This window comes from Sus scrofa, chromosome 8 (assembly GCF_054392235.1).
Source record: "Sus scrofa isolate SSC_HxYL_T2T_F1_AM1 chromosome 8, Sscrofa_HxYL_maternal_Yorkshire_Landrace_v2.0, whole genome shotgun sequence".
In the NCBI taxonomy this organism is placed as follows: domain Eukaryota; kingdom Metazoa; phylum Chordata; class Mammalia; order Artiodactyla; family Suidae; genus Sus; species Sus scrofa.
In genome coordinates this window covers 57,265,001-57,282,500 of record NC_139390.1, presented here as the reverse complement: position 1 = coordinate 57,282,500, position 17,500 = coordinate 57,265,001, and positions in this window count along the sequence as shown.

Here is a 17,500-nt window from a genome sequence, read left to right as displayed (position 1 = left end):
AGGCGGCCCGAACCATGCTCGCTCACCACCTCCACACCACCAGCTGCGACCCCAGGCGAGTGCGGGAAGAACCGACGGGCGGCTCGCAGCGGGGGAGGCAGGGGCAGAGGCCGCCGGGGGACGGGGCGCATCCCCCTCCTCCACTTCCCCTTCCAAGGGGAGGGGCACCACGCGCCCACGCAGCACACAGCCCGGCGCTGGACGCCAAAACCCGGCCCGGCCCGGCGTGACCCTCCCCCAACTCGGAGGGGGGAGGCACAGGCCGCATTAGGCAAAAGAGCAGCGCTTGGCCCCCACCGCGGGGGCCAGCGCACCCCTCGCGCGAGGGCGGCTCTTGCCCACACGCTGTGGCAAGTAGCGCCGGCAGCTACTGCCCTGCAGACTTCAGGAGGGGCGGCGGCTGGGGGGTCCAGGTACCCCAAGGCCCCCCTCTCAGATCGCTAGAGAAGGCTTTCTCACCGAGGGCGCGTCGTGCCCCACACACCATCGCTCGCCCCTTCGGGGACCCACGGGAGTGGGAACACTCCCAAAAAGTGGGAAGTCAGAAGGGGGGGGGGTCTGCGGTATGGGTAAAGCACACAGCCCATGTGAGCGTCCACGGTCAGAGCCGGGAGGGCAAGAGTCTGTGCTGCCACCAGGCTTGCCTTTCAGACTTTTCCACGTGGGTGGAGGGATGCCACGTCCGGAAAGCCAGACGGGGACCCCCCCTTCACATCTCCCGGCCCACCGCGGTCGCTCTCACGACCACATGCAGCCTTCCCGGTCAAGGGAGAAGCATGGGGCGTGCCACTCAAGGGCCAAGGGCTGCCCTCACTGGCACACAGTGAGGGAGACCCATGACAAGGGGTCCACCTGAGCCCCTCCCGGGGAGGGGACACAAGCTTCCCCTGCCTTACCGTCTCGACCCCCTCCCCTGAGCTTTAGGAAGCTGCTCGTGGGGCACGCCACCACCACAGTGGGGACCCGAGGGGACTCACCGCTGGGAGAGGAAAACGACACCACCGCTCGGCCTCGGGCATCTGACAGGCAACCCGGAGTACTCCAGGGGCACCACAGAGGACCAGGGGAGGCACGCTCACGCACCCGCAGGGATGCGAAGCATGGCAGCGAGGGAGGCCTCCCCCCACTTTGGGGAGGGACCGCTCGCAAGGCACACGCCAAGGAGGCAAAGCGAGAATGCCTGCTGCGTCCCAAAGGACCCAGGCCCCCCCCCCCGACTGACACCCGAAGGCAGCAGGGCGGGAGACCAGAGGTCAGGCTGGAGGCCGCACCCCTGCCTTCCCCCACACCACCCGCAGGTGGGGGAGGAGCAGCGAGGGGCCCGCGACAGAATGAGAGGCGCGGCCCAACTCACCATGAGCGGCCGTCCCTCACCTGGCGCGGCTTAAGCCCAAGCCCAGGAGAGCGCCACATCACCACATCGATCAGTCCTGGCAGAGCCAGGGAAGAGCCCAGAAGAGGGGAGGGAGGGAGGGAGGGAGGGAGGGCCAGCAAAGACAATCACCACGGGGGCCTGCTTCAGCTTCACCGGCCCCCCCTCCTCCTCCTCCTCCTCCTCCTCCCCTTCCTCTCTCAGGGGAGAGACAGCGGCTGACAACCCCGGGAGGGAGAATGCCTGACACGTGGCACGGAGCCAACAGGGTGGGGTTGTTCCAGCCGAGCCGCCGGGTGCCCGCAGCAGGGAGGCACACAGGGTAGAAGACCCCACAGGGCCACGCGCCCTGCCGCCCTCGGGTCAGCCAAAGACCGGAGGGGACACCGCAGCATGGGCCAGCTGGATGCACAAGCGAGAGCCGGCGCACAGGCCCAGGCGAGCGGCCCCCACGCGGGGTGCAAAGGGCAGGGTCAGGCCTTGGACAGCAGCCGAAAGCCCAAAGCCCCCCACGTGCATCCAGAGGCCCAAGGTCTCCAGCGACAGGCGCTGAAGAGGATCGTGTCAGCATCTACCTGGTGACAGAAAAGGCCTATTTCGGCCGCGAAAAATGTCCATGCCCAGCAGCGGGGCCCACCCACAGGACGTGGGGGTATCCCCGGAACCCCCATCCGGACACTTGTCCCCCAGCCCTGCCCTAGAGTCGCCAGACCCAGCGCTCTCAGGGCCATCTGGTCGACCCGGGGAGCGTGACCGCAAGGAAGGGACAGGGACAGGAAGGAGGTGGAGCCGGCCGGCCAGCCGGGGAAGCCCTTCCCGGCTTGCCCACGCGGGCAGGTATCGGTCTGTCCGGAGCTCCAGACGGGGACTTGGCTCCCCCAAAATCCAGGACACACCATCCAGCTCAGGCCGGTCCCCACCTCCCGACAGATCGACCGACCGACAGGGAAACACTCCGAGGGCGGGGGGGCGGGGGGGGGGGGAATGAGAGCGTGGGAAACGAAGTCTTGTCCAACGACCGGGACCCTACATGGGCACGCCTCAGGCCCAGGTGCACCCTTCCCGGCCACACCCGGGAGCAGGGGGCCGGCGGGGTACCATCCACCATCTCCGGATCCATCAGGACTTGGAAAAAAAATGTTTCCACGGAGGCGCCTCCGACGAACGGACCCCGCGAAGGAAGGCGCCGGGGCCCGAGCCACCCTTTCCGCTCCACCCCTCACGGCTTGTGCCGGTCTAGACCTCGTCAGTACGACTCCGCACGGGCCGGCGGTAGCCATCAGTCGGGGGGCAGGGGGGGAGGGACCCATGCCGGCATGACGACCGGGAAACAAGCGTGCCGGCCACCGAGCCTGTCGCGCCCTCCAACGCCCTCACAGCGCACAGCCCGGGCCGCTCCTCACTTCGGGGATGAGAGGCTGGAGGGACGGCGGGCGGGAGTCATTCACGCTCCAAAGGGCGACCCGGGACAAGGCCAGGCCACCCGAGCACAGGCAGTCCCGGGCGCCGCACACCCTCTCCCCTCGCTAGGGAGGCGGCCCGGCCCAGGCCTGGTCGGTCCCCGGGGCCGGAGCGGCAAGAGCGGATGCTGGTCGACCCGGCCAGGCGGCCCCAGAACCTGCCTGGGGAGCGCGGTGACAGTCACTCCCTCACAGGCCTGCACGCCCAATCTCCGGTGAGAGAGGGACACTCCCAGGCCTCTGAGCCACCGGAGCTGTCGCCGCCAGTGTCGCCAGCCTCCCGGAACTCTGACTCAGGCCGGATGGCTGAGTCACATCCCTCGCGAAGGTCCCCAAAGCTGCAGAGGGAAGGGACGATATAAAAGCGGACACTAGATGGCACGCGACAACCGCCACCAACGTCACCAGGACAGATCCGGAAGGCCGGCCGGCCGGCGGCGACACAACGACACAGCGCCGGCCACCCAAATGCCCGAGCTCTTCCCGGGGCCGAGGCGCCAGGCGTCCTGCACGACCGCGAGGCTTCCACTACGGAGCTGCCTCCTGGCAAGGCACTGCGTGGCGTGATGGCAGCAGATGGAAAGAGGGGGGCGGCGGCGGCGGCGGCGGCGGCGGCGGGGAAGGAGCTGGGAAGAGGTTCTCGCTGTTGCCTAGAAGGAGCCGCGCTCGCTCCCCCAAGCATGTCCCTTCCTGGGCTTGGGAATTCCAGAGAGAAGCCGGCGCGGTGAGGGTGGCACTAGCGAGAGAGATCTCAGGTTCCCCTCCACCTTCTCTTCTCTCCCCCACCCCCACCCCACCTCCCTGCACGGAGCTGGAGGAGGGAGGGAGAGAGGGAGGGCGGGAGGGTAGGCGGGGACTGGCAAAAACGAAACCCGGCAAGCTCTCGGAGAACGACAACGCAGGAGTCGGTATACCTGCCACCCTTACCGACGGAGACGGTCTGTCAAAAGCAGACAAGCAAAGCCCAGAAGCTTAGGAAGGGAGAGAAGGATACAGTCGATCCTAGGAAAGTGGAAATGAAAATCTCTCTCTGCATAGACTGAGACAAAGTCCAAAGAGAACAAATGGCTGCCTGGGGCAAATGCTCTGGTGGTCAGGTCATAGAAACATGGATTTCAGCATGACTGACCAACCACAACGGAGGGAAAGTACAACGCAACACTATGAGTGTGTGTGTATGTGTGGGGGGGTGAACTGAAATCTCATCCAAAACAAAACAAAACAAAACAAAAAAAGGAAAACAACCCCCCCCCCAAAAAAAACCCAAAAAACAACAACAGATGAAGAAGAAGAAGGAAGCCCACGACCAACAGGGTCAAGGCTCCTGCTTTCTCACCGCGGTGGCTCTGGTTGCCCCTGTGTGGTGCAGGTTCCATCTCTGGCTCAGGAAAAACTTCCACTTGCTGCCCGTGTGTGTGGCCAAAAAGTAAAACATAAAGCTGAAACAGGAGGGAGAGGGGGTGGAGAAAACCCGAAACAAACAATAAACTTTGCAAGTCTCAGGATTGCCATCCTGGGGTAGTGGAAACAAATCCGACCAGGAACCATGAGGTTGCAGGTTTGATCCCTGGCTCACTTGTTGGGTTAAGGATCTGGCATTGCCGTGAGCTGTGGTGTCTGTCACAGACGCGGCTCGGATCCCGCGTGGCTGTGCCTGTGGTGTAGGCCGGCAGGTAAGGCTCCGAACTGACCCCTAGCCTGGGAACCTCCATGTGCTGCGGGTGTGGCTCCCCCCCAAAAAAAAACCAGAAAGAGAGAGAGAGAGAGAGAGAGAGAGAAGGAAAGAAAGAAAGAAAGAAAGAAAAGAGAAAGAAAGAGAGAGAGAGAGAGAGAGAGAGAGAAAGAAAGAGAAAGAAAGAAAGGAAGGAAAGAGAAAGATAGAGAGAGAGAGAGAGAGAGAGAAAGAAAGAAAGAAAGAAAGAAAGAAAGAAAGAAAGAAAGAAAGAAAGAAAGAAAAAGAAAGGAGAAAGAAAGGAAGGAAAGAGAAAGAAAGAAAGAAAAGAAAAAGAAAGAGAGAGAGAGAAAAGAAAGAAAGGAAGAAAGGAAGGAAGGAAAGAAAAAGAAGGAAAAAGAAATCCATCTCGGAGTTCCCGCTGTGCCTAGGTCACAGCTGAGCCTCAAGTTCGATCCCTGGCACAGGAAAGGCAGTGCAGCAGGAAAAAAAAAAAAAAAAAAAGAACAACTCCATCTTGCTGGTTGGGCAGGGGAGATGCAATTGCCGGATGACATTCCACAACTCTGCCAAACTGGCAAAACCACGACGCACTTAGTACAGGAGTCATTGAAGACATGGATGTGAAAGCATCTTCTTGCTATCGATTCATTTCCCACAATCCCAGGAAGAGCCATTGGAACAGGGCTCCCATTCTTGGCACGATATCTTTTCTATGTGTGGGTGGACGCATCTTTTCTCATGGTTGTTTTCCTTTTGACCAAATTTAACTTCAGCCTCCACCATGTCATCTTTTGGGCTCTCAAGCCTGCCATGAGAATATGGTCACCAAAGTCCTCGCCCAGAGGCACCTTTGCCCACCACCAGTGCCGCCGTCTCCCCCCACCTCCTCCTCCTCCTCCTCCTCCTCCTCCTCCTCCTCCTCCTCCTCCTCCTCCTCCTCCTCCTCCTCCTCCTCCTCCTCCAACCCCCGCCAAGCACCCCCCCCCCCCACCCCGCTTTGTATTGTTCAGCTGTCTTGCACTGGTCTCTCACACGGTGGCGGTGTGGTCCTATGCATGATTCCCAACCACATTCAAGTGGACTTCCGGGATCATCATTTTCTGTTTCCTAACTGCACTTTCGTCGTTCTTAGGAGGTTTGCTTCCCTTCCCCCCCCACCCCCCCCCCACCCCGCGCGCGCGCACGCTTGGTGTTGAATCGGAGCTGCATCTGCTAGCCTGAGCCACAGCCACAGCAACGGCGGGATCCGAGCCACATCTGAGACCTTATGCCACAGCTCGCGGAAAAATGCCAGATCCTTAAACCCCTGAGCGAGGTCAGGGATCAAACCTGCCACCTCGTGATTCCTAGTCCGATTCGTTTCCGCCGCGCCATGACAGGAATTCCTTCCTGTGTTCTTTTGGGTCATGGTTGTTTCCAGCTCCACAGAATTCCTCCCCGTGCTCATGTGACATCTGGGATGTGGCGGGTTGGGGGGGGGGGGGCAAGGTTTCGTTCCCCTACAGTCATGCCTTGAAAAAAGTCGTGTACAACGTTTCACATTCCAGATCCAGAAGCTGAATCCGCAGCCGGTTCCATCTCATGAAACCGATCTCCCAGCCCAGGAAAACCAAAGGTCGTGGTTGGAGCCCGTGATAAACCCCAGGTCTGAGTCCCGAGCACTGCTGCTCAGGGAAGATTTCGAGGTGTCAGGGTCCAAGGATCCTCCTGGGCACTTGGAAATGTCTCCGATGTGTGCAGGCAGGCATGAGGATGAGAAGGGGCTAAAGAGGGGCAGAGGGTGGTGATCTCTTGTCGGTGGATGTCAAGGGTTGGCGCTTCCTTTTGTGGATCTCCCGGAAAAGTCAAATGTGGGAGAAAAACTGGACCCGTGAGTTCGAGGAGAGGGATGGCCAGAGAAAACCAGAAGAATTCCATCTGCCGACCATTGGGTAGGTAGGAGGGCAAAAACCGAAACCTCGAGCATGACATGAACAGAACCACATGCTTCTAGCCACCCATAAACCCCGTAAGATAAGATCGTTTCTGCTGAGATACCCTCTCCCTCCCCCCACCCACCCAGGGCGAAGGATCCCTGGGTGGTGGCAGAGGGGCGGCAGCAGTCAGTGGCAGTGGCGGCGGGCATGGAACTTCCACAGGCCCTGGGGACACACCCCCCGCCCCCAGAAACCCCTAGAAGCTTGGAATTCTGATGTCTGTGGTGTGATGACCATAAACACTGGCTTTTGTGCCATGTCTGCTAGAAGATATGGTTTCCATGACAAATAAAGTGATTTTTAGCAAGTTTTTCTCCACTTGAGATGTATTGAAAATACGTCTTCATTCAGGGGGAGGTAGGTGTAGGTGACAGACGTGGCCGCTCAGCTCAGATCGGGTGATCTGGCAGGGCATAGCTCTGGCTGAGGTGCAGGCCAGCAGCTACAGCTCCGATTCTTCGACCCCTAGCCCAGGGAACTTCCATATCCCAAGGGTGCACTCCTAAAAAACAAAAAACAAAATGAACAACACACAAAGAGGGAGCATCTCATCGATGGCAGACCAAATTCCAATGTATATGTATACGTGTACATAGGTATGTACGTATGGATGTGTGTGTGTATGTGTATATTATCGAGAGAGAGAGAGAGAGAGAGAGAGAGAGAGAGAGAGAGAGAGAGGATTTTTTAGAGCCATAACTGTGGCATACGGAAGTTCCCAAACCAGGGTTCGAACCGGCATACATGGATACTAGTCGGGTTTGTTACCACTGAGCCACAACAGGAACTCCCCACATTCCAATATTTAATGAGAAAATACATTTTTGATGCTTTAGGCAACCCTGCAAACACCCTTATTTAAGTGACTGGACTTAACAAAAAGGAATCCCTAGCACCTAGTAACAGAACAAAGATAAAGAAACACAAGGCAGGAATTCCCGTTGTGGCTCGGTGGAAACGAACCCGACTAGCATTGACCCCTAACCTGGGAACCTACAAAATGGCACATGTGAAGCCCTAAAAGAAGACTACACACACACACACACACACACACACACACACACACACGGCACAGACAGATGCGAAAGGAAAAGAAAAGGAAGGAAAAAAGAAAAGGGAAGAAAGAGAGAAATGAACAGGCAGAGCAAGCCATTGTGAATGATCTCTAGGGACAGATATTTTTCTCCAAGCATAATTTTATTTTTCCCCAAGTGATACCAGACCTTCTCTCTCTCTCTCTCTCTCTCTCTCTCTCTCTCTCTCACACACACACACACACACACACTCTCCCTCCCTCTCTCTCTCTCTTTGAAAAAATTTATGTATTTAGTGGAGTTCCCATTGTGACTCAGCAGGTAGGAATCTGACTAGCATCCATGAGAGTGCTGGTTTGATCCCTGGCCTCGCTCAGTGGGTGAAAGATCTGGCATTGCCCTGAACTGTGGTGTAGGTTGCAGACACAGATCGGACCTGGTGTTGCTGTGTCTGTGGTGTAGGCCAGTGGCTCAAGCTCTGATTCCCTAGCCTGGGAACCTCCGTGTGCCGTGAGTGCCACCCGAAGAAAGCAAGGGTAAAAAAAAAAAAAAAAAAAGAAACATAAAAACCTGGATTGGGGAGATCCCATTGTGGCTCATTGGTAACAAAGCTGAGGAGCACCCACGAGGATGCAGATTCGATCCTGGGGTGGGGGGGTGGGGTGCTGGTGCTGGTGGTGCTGAGGTGTGTGCGTGTGGGGTGATAAATAGGTTACCTCTGGCTTCTGGGGGGTGAGAGTCAGCATGGTTTTCCTGCACCTGCTGCTCCTGGGCAATTATTTAGTTTTGGTTTCTTGTTCCTTTGTTTTTGTGGTCCTGCATTGTGGTGAGTACTGGTGTAAGTGGCAGGTTCCTATTTGATCCGACATTTCTTTGGCTCTGGTGTCGGTTGACAGCCATGGTCATGACTGGTGGTGGCTGTTAAGTCTCCAGGAGTTCCACGCAACATTCTGATTGTCTTTCTTCCTTGGGCTTTGGCTGCAGCCTCCCCCTACCCCCTACCCCCCCCCCCCCCCCGCATCATATGGAGGTTCCCGGGCTAGGGGCCGAATCAGACCTACAACTGCTGGGGCGTATGCCACAGTCACAAGCACCATCATATCCAAGCTGCGTCTGCAACCTACACCGCAGCGCAAGGTGATGCCACCAGATCCTAAACCCACTGTGGAAGGCCTGGGATCGAACCTGCAACCTCATGGTTCCTGGTTGGATTCCTTTCCACTATTCCACGACGGGAACTCCTGGGCTTTGGCTTTTGACAGGTGGAGGGACACAGCTTTCTGAAACGGTGGGGCCAGGGCAAGGCATAGAAACATAAGATGGATGTGAGCCTGCGCCTATTCTTTTCTCGTGTGCTGGGAAGATAAGGTGGCTCTTGCCAGCTGGGATTTCATTTCCCCACAAACGATCAGGCTCTTAAGGTATCAGGCAGGGAAGAGGGAGAGTCAGAGTTCCCATTGTGGCTCAGTGGTTAATGAATCTGACTAGGAACCATGAGGTTGCAGGTTCCATCCCTGGCCTTGCTCAGTGGGTTAAGGATCCAGCATTGCCGTGAGCTGTGGTGCAGGTTGCAGATGTGGCTCAGATCCCGCGTTGCTGTGGCTCTGGTGTAGGCCAGCGGCTACAGCTCCGATTGGACCCCTGGCAGGGGAACTTCCATATGCCGCAGGAGCGGCCCTAGAAAAGGCAAAAAGCCGAAGGTGGGGGGGGGGGGGGGACAGAAGAAGAGTGAGAATCACGGTCGGAAGAACATGGGGAAATCGGTGCTAGGTGCCTGGGTGTGTGAGTTCACACGGAATGCTAACCCAGACCCCTGGCCAGCCACATTTGGGGTATCTATCAACTTGACTCTCCACTCTCCAGCTCACCTGGGTGGTGCTGCCCTGCCCTGCCCTGCTCATGTAAGACCTGGCTCCTCCAGGGATGGCTTTGCACCAGAGGGAGACGGGGCAAAGTCACTGAGCTTAAGGTAATTTCTCCAAGAGAGACTCTGGGAGAAGGAGACCAGCTGGGTTTCTGTGTGTTCATTTTTCTTCCTGTCTGCTTGTTTGGTGCAGGCCAGTCCATGTGCCGAGACATTCAGAAACTCTGTACTAGCTGAGACTCAGACCTTGTTCCGAAATAAGCAAAGGGACTTTGAGCTGGGATCACTCCCTGACAAGTAGCTAGCAAAGAAGTTTCCCGTAGCTCTCAGGCCCCATCCCCGCCCTCAGGCGGGTGGGCGTGGGGAGGGGGTGGGGGGGGAGGGGAGGGGCTCGTTCAGGCAGGCAGGCAGGCAGGCAGGCAGGCAGGCAGGCAGGCGCTGGTTCATTAGTCCCGCACCCCCCCACTCCCGGCCCCAGCTGCCCGCCCCACCCCCCACCCCCGGCCGCCATCCCTGCTGCGCCGCCTCTCGCTTCCCAAATCGCCTGGACTCACGCCCGGGAAGGGGGGGAGGGGAGATCAGGAAGATCCAGGCCTCAGGGCCTGGGTTCAATCACTTCATTCAAATGCAGAAACTCTCCAGTCAAGTCAGAGGTGGTGACTTTTCCTGGAGCTTCTCTTTAGGGAAAGTGTTTTTTTTCCCCTCTTTCCCCAATTTCCCTACCCTCAGGCTGCCCCTCGCAGACTGCATGGAGGGGGGTGGGGGAGGATGTGTGCACGAAACTCGCCTCGTGTCAGGCCAAAGGAGCCCCCGCCATTTCCCAACCCGGGAAACCCCGCAAAACTTCTGGAGCATGTTGGCCTTGGTGTGGGAATGGACATCTTCACTTGCCATCTTCCTTTGCACGAGGAGGAGATTTTCATCTCCTGCTGTCTGGGGGCCAGAAAGGAGGGCCAGAGTGTCCCTTTGGTGTGGGCCGGTCCTTAAGTCATTTTACCTCACAGGAATCACCCACACAGGGCATGGAGACACGTTTGGGGTCCGCCTCCTCCGAAACGTCCCGGGAAACCTCACGTGTGAAAAACTGAGCTGGGGAGGTCCCATCGTGGTGCAGAAGTGGAAATAAATGCAACTAGGAACCATGAGGTGGCAGGTTCCATGCTCAGCCTCGCTCACTGGGTTACGAATCCCACGTTGCCATGAGCTGTGGGTAGAGGAGAGTGAGAAGGAGAGGGAGGGAGGGGGAAGGGAGAGATCCTCCATTTATGGAACTGGTTTCCTTGTTTTGAGATGACGTCGCTTTGGTGAAACAGTTGTCAGATGGCCTCTCAAAAGGCGGTGATGTGGATGGGCTCCCCGAACCAGGCCCACAGAAACCAAAGGAACGAAGGGGTTAATCCTTGGAGCCAGAGTTCCCTCCTCTGAAACTGAAACCAAGCTCAAGCCCGGGAGTGCTGGTGTGTTGGAGCCAGAGACATTGTTACAGCTAAAAGCTACTTTGAAATAGTCTCCATTAGGTTATGGCTTGCCTTGGCCCACGAACTTATGACTAATGACTACTGTCGAGTCAGAGTTGTAGTGAACCTGGTGTTTTCTCTACCCTTGAAACACTCCCTAAGGATTGCGCCCCCCCCCCCACCCCGTGGATGAGCAATCTTCACTCCGGAGAGAAGGTCAAAATGCCATAACCCCAAAGACACTAGAAACATTCCATGGACCACCTGACTCCAGCCTTGATGACTTTGAAATGGTCTATCCTAATCTCCTATCCAGGGAGAATGCAAGCACCCTGATGCTTCTAGACAGCTCCGCCACCCCCATGCCCACCATTAAGCTAAACCTATAGAACCCCTTGCTATCCCCTCTCAAGGGAGGACACAGTTTTGAGGTCCTTAGCCTGCTGTGGCCTCCTTAGCCTGGCAAAGCAATAAAGCTGTTCTTTATGCTTCACCCAAAACTCTGTCTCTGAGACTTAATTGGAGCTGGAGTACCAAGGCCGGTTTGGGCTGCCAAACTTTCCTGGAACTTTCAAACTGTTACATATGAAGAACGGAGCCGGTGACTCTGTGTGTGTGTGCGTGTACGTGTGAGAGAGACACAGAGAGACAGACAGAGACAGTGAGTGAGACAGAGAGAGACAGAGGGAAGAGAGAGGGAGAGGGGAAAGTCCCTTCAGTCTTTTGTTTTCTCGGTTTGTTTGTTTGTTTGTTTGTTTTGTCTTTTTGCCATTTCTTGGGCCGCTCCCATGGCATATGGAGGTTCCCAGGCTAGGGGTCGAATCGGAGCCATAGCTGCCAGCCTACGCCAGAGCCACAGCAACGTGGGATCTGAGCCGTGTCTGCGACCGACACCACAGCTCACGGCAACGCTGGATCCTTAACCCACTGAGTGAGGGCAGGGATCGAACCCACAACCTCACGGTTCCTAGTCGGATTCGCTCACCACGGAGCCATGACGGGAACGCCCCTTCAGTCTTTTGAAAGGCCCCTCTGAGAATGCCGTCAGGTGTTGGGGCCAACTTTCCGAGGGGCTCTTAGAGAAATGAACACAGGGTGATGGTTTCACTCTCAGAGACCATTTCTCTGATGTGTTCATCGAGGGACTCCACGGGCTTCCGTTTTCAGGGCCTCGGGACAAGCGATACGTGTTCTCATCCGCAAGGATGCCAGGTCCAAAGGGTGGGAGAAAATGGGAAACGCTGATGAAGAGAGTTGTAGCCAGAGATGGAAGGCAACTGGAAAAACTTCAGGATCCAGTCCAGTTTTCCAGCCACTGAGTTTCTGATTTCTGGAAGGATTTGGGTAGGGAGGAAAAGGTCAAGGATTCTCCATCCCTCTGACAGAGGTATAAGTTACAAAGTAGATGTACAACTTTTGAGAAAAAAACGAACAAACAAAGAAACAACCAAACAAACAATTTTTGTCCCTTTGTCTTTATCAGGAAAAGTGAAAGATGGAGAGAGGGAGGGAGGGAGGGAGGGAGGGAGGGTGGGTTGGATGGATGGATGGATGGATGGATTTGGGGGGCGGGGAGAAGATTCTTAGATCCTAATGACCCAATGCTTTCTCTAGTCCTGGGCCTTTAGGTGATATATCTATATCTATATATCTATATCTATCTGTATACACACACACACACACACACACACACACACACACACACACACACGTAGTTATTTTCTGTTTCTAGGGCTGCACCCATGGCACATGGAGGTTCCCAGGCTAGGGGTCCAATCGGAGCCGTAGCCACCGGCCTACACCAGAGCCAGCACAACGCGGGATCCGAGCCCTGTCTGCGACCTACACCAGAGCTCACGGCAACACCCGATCCTGAACCCAACGAGCGAGGCCAGGGATCGAACCCGCACCCTCAGGCCTCCTAGTCGGATTCGTCCAGCCATGACGGGAACTCCTACATATGTATATAGTATGCATATAGTATATCTTTTTTTAATGCCCACGCCCCAGCCCTATGGAAGTTCCCAGACTCACGGTCGAATCAGAGCTGTAGCTGCGGGCCTACCCCACAGCCACAGCAACGCGGGATCCTTAACCCACCAAGCGAGGCCAGGGGAGGGATCGAACCCACATCCTCACGGATCCTAGTCGGGTTCATTACCGCTGAGCCCTGATGGGAACTGCAGGGGACATCTTTTTTTTTTTTTTTTTTTTTTTTTTTAAGATGTAAGTTTGTTGTGGTTGTTGTGGTTGTTGGTTGTTGTTGTTGCTTTAGCTCGGCATACAGTGGGCTTGCTTACAATGTTGTGTTCGTTTCAGGTGTACAGTCAAGGGGATTCAGTGATCCATCTACATCCATCTATCCCTCCGTTCTTTTTCAGCGTCTTTTCCCCTCTAGGTGATTCCAGAATATTGGGCCATTCCTTCCTTGTGGGTGGGAACACCAGCGTGAAAAAAAACCATCACGGGGGAGTTCCTGTCGTGGCACCATGGAAGCGCATCCGACGAGGAACCTTTGCAGGGAAGGGTGTGGGTTCGATCCCTGGCCTCGCTCAGGGGGGCGGTAAGGATCCGGCAGGCAGTGCCGTGAGCTGTGGTGTCGGTCGCAGACGCGGCTCGGATCCCACATGGCTGTGCCTGTGGCGTAGGCCAGCAGCCGTAGCTCCGATTCAACCCCTCGCTTGGGAACTTCCATATGCCACGAGGGCAGCCCTAAAAAGCAGAGGGGGGAAAAGAAATCATGAGGGCGGGGGAGAGGGATCCATGAGGAGGATGGGATGAACATATACACACACAAAAGAGTCTCTATCCAATAGACGACGAACAGGGACCCCTACGCCACCTTCTGGAATCCAAACGCCAAAACCACAAAGCAGAGTTCCCGCCATGGCGCAGTGGAAATGAGTCCGACCAGGAACCATGAGGTTGCAGGTTCGATGCCTGTCCACCTCGCTCAGTGGGTAAAGGATCCGGTGTTGCCGTGAGCTGTGGTGTTGGTCCCAGACGCGGCTCGGACCTGGCATTCCTGTTTCTGTGGTGTAGGAGGTCAGCAGCTAAAGCCTCCGATTCGATCCGTCATCTGGGAACCTCCATATGCCGTGGGTGTGGCCCTCAACACACACACACACACACACACACACGCACGCACGCACGCACGCACACACGCACACGCACACGCACACGCACACACACACACACTCTGGAACCCCCTAAATGGGAGAAAACCGGACACAGTAGTTTTTTAGGGGTCCAGTCTCTGTGACAGGTGAGGATATCAGGCTTGCATCGAGGGAGGGAAGGCTTCACCCCACGCAGAAAACACACCCACCTACCCACCGACCGACCTTCCTTCCTTCTTTCCTTCCTTCCTTCCTTCCTTCCTTCATGAGAGAACAGTTGGATGACCCATCCTAAGTGTCGGTTGAATGAAGTCTAGTTACCAGGGTTCAGAGTGGGGGAGGGAGAGGGGTAGGAAGTCTGAAGCCTCTGGCGACTCTCCGAAATGTTCTCCCCCCAGGGTGACAGAGCCAGCAGGTCAGGCACTGCCTTCTCTAGAAACCTTCCTGCCCATGTCCAAGGGGGTGTGGGGGGTTGGGGGTGTGGGGCAGGGAGTGGGCCAGGGAGCCTGGAGAAACCCAGACCACCAAGCGGCCATTCTCCCATCGCCCCGACTGTTTGTTGAATGAACATAATGGACGTGATCCAAGTCTGCCACGCCGCCGCCGCCGCCGCCGCCGCCGCCACCACCACTTTCTCCATCATCTCCCCCACCCCCTTGCCTGCAGCCATCTTTGAAAAGGCTGCTGTTGTGGCTGCCTTTGCATGAAAGTGAGTGAGGACCCCTCCCTAATACGGAGTGTTTCAGTCCCTGGTGTCTCTGACAGCTCGCTCATGTATTGGTTGTGAACCATCTTGCCTTGAGGATTTGGAGGATTCGTGAACATTGCAGGAGCCATGGGAGCAGTGAAGTCCTTATCGCCAACCCGACACCCCCCCCCCCCAAATTTCGTGGCAGGGAGCACACTTTTCTTTCACCCAAGAGATTTATTTCCTGCTTTCTGAAGAGAGAAGGAAAGGAGGGTCAGAATGGTCCTCTGGTGTCTGGTGTCCTGTCCCTTTCATTGCACACACTCCTAGTGCCACTGCGGGAGGCACGTTCGGGGCGCGGGGTGGGGTGGGGGTGGGGGACCTGCTGCACGCACCCGCCCCTCACTTTCAAATGCGAAACTCAAGGAGGATGTGAATGTCCTCCATGCCACCGATCAGGTGAACGGGATGGCTTTCTAGGGAAATCCTGGTGTTTCCTTTCACTGCCATGACGAACACCCAGAAACAACCCTGTAAGTTCATACAACTTTGTCAGTCAACTGTATTCCAATAAAATGAAAAAGCAAGACACAGACACACCCACACGCACACACACACACACGCGCGCGCACACACGCACCCCAACCCAGAACCAAACACCCTCTCCTGAAATGGGGGGGCGGGCCCACCGGAGAATGAGCAAGAGAATTCCAGAGTCGGTAGGAAAGTGTCATCTGCAGCGGTGTGAAAAACCCCAAGCTCTTTTCTTCCTGTCAAGGTGAATAAACTTTGTTAATGGGAGTGGGTGCCCTCAGTGTGCCCTCCGAGAGGAAAGGCAGGGAGCATTTTCTCCCTGAAGAGCTTAGTGCTGTCATAGCACTGACGGACAGGATGAACGATCGGTGAGAGGTGGCAGCAGCAGTGGTGGCCGCCTGCACTGCCTGGGCGGATTGGAAACATAGACGAGCCACCAAGACTGCGTGTGACACCCCCGTGGGCCACCCCCCCCCCCCCCCGTCTGTACAGTGACAAGAGTCCTTTGGGGGAAAAGGGAGGGTGGGTGCTCTTCCAGTGTGTCTGTCTGCATTCACCAGGTGTGGGAGAGAAGACAGATGTTTGTTTCCACTATCGTTCGGAGGACTTGCCCAAGAGTACCACGTCCCCCCAAAGATAGCACCGGAAGAGAGATGCACGAGGTTTCTGAATGCATGCCGTGGGTGCTCCAGGCTGCCTCCAGGCCGCCCCCTCGCCCTCGCCCTCCCCCTCCCCCTTGCCAGAGGCAGACGTTCCTTGAAACAGCTGGCTTTGAACTTGGGCTTCTAGAGGAAGGTTTTTCTCCTGCTTTCAAGACGGGAAGAAGAGGGTGTCCGTCTCACATCCGTCCTTTCCAGAGGGCCCTGGATTCCAGATCCTCCACATGCCAGCGCCAAAGCCGAAGCGGTCGGTCTGGGGGTGCCCCATTCGGGTTCCCTCCCCACACACCTGCACGCGCGCGCGCACACACACACACACACACACACGCACGCACCGGGAACAGTGTGATCTCCCACGCCCCCGAAAAGCTTCAGAATGGCCTCAGTCCGAGGCAGTAGACCTATGTATGTCCTCACACCTGTTCAAATAATGTCTGCCCTCAGCCCCACCATCCCCTGCCTCTTTTAAGGACAAAGGCACTGTAGGTTTCCCTGGGGAAGGGAGACTCCATGGCATGTAAATCACAGTCTTAAGGAAAAGGATAATAGCATATGCCGGGGGGGGGGGGGGGGGGGGGAGAAAGAAGGGGGGGGAGGGGGGGGACCCGCGGTGGTGTGCTTGTGAGGGAGAGAGACAGAGACAGACAGGGAGGGACGGAGGATAGGCAGACAGTGAGAGGCAGAATCAGAGGGAGAAAGAGGAGGAGGGGAGAGAGACAGAGAAAGTGAAACAGAGCTAGGTATAGAGGACGCTGTGGCTGGGTCGGATTCTGCGTGTTCTCAGTGAAGTCGTCCTAAGGCCTCTGGAGGTCCAGATCACTGCTTGGGGCCGGAAGTCTGTCTGCCCTTCCCTACCCATCTGAAGAGCTGTGGTTTGGGCTTTCCAGCCGGGAACCCCTCTTTCTGCCTCTTTGTCCAACACACAAGGTTCGTGGGACCCAGAAATCCCATTCTGAGAGCACCCTAGGAACAGTCCTTTCCATACGGCGCAGGAGGCCCCTGTGCCAAGAGATCCAAAGTCTGGAGCCTCTGTTCTCCCCCCCCCCCCCCCTTCCCTCCACGGACAAAATCTTGCCTTGTATTCCTTTTTTTCTCAGGGACTCTGAAGGACATGTATCATTGTACAACCATGGGGAAGATGCTTCCATTCCCTCTGGAATGATGGATGTGGTCGCATGTCTCAAGGAGGCTCCAATTCTTTGAGCAGGACTCCCGATGGTGCCATCCCATCGTCCCTCCCCTCCCCTCCCCTCCGGCTCGCTCGGTCACGGTTCCCCTCCTTTTTCCTCCCCTCCAGGTTATCTTCAGGTCTGCCGCCCACTTGTAACTCCTCCCCCACTTGGAAGTGGCCTCTTCCGGCCCCGAACTTGGTCGTCCCAGGCCCACCCCGGGAGCCATCTGGCGGACCTTTTCGGAGACTATAAAAAGCAGCCTACGGCAGGGGGCGTCGCAGGACCAACGAACGCATCGGGATGGATCGCTGTGTGGCGACATGGATTCTCCAGGCAGGGCAGGCATAAGGCCTGGACTCTTTCCTCCTGGAGCCCATTTCTTCATCCGTGGCCTTGAAGACGAACCACGCCGACCACGGACCGTGGACCTTGGCCTTCACCTTTCATTTCCGAACGGCAGCCAGGGCATCCATTGTCACCACCGCGGAAA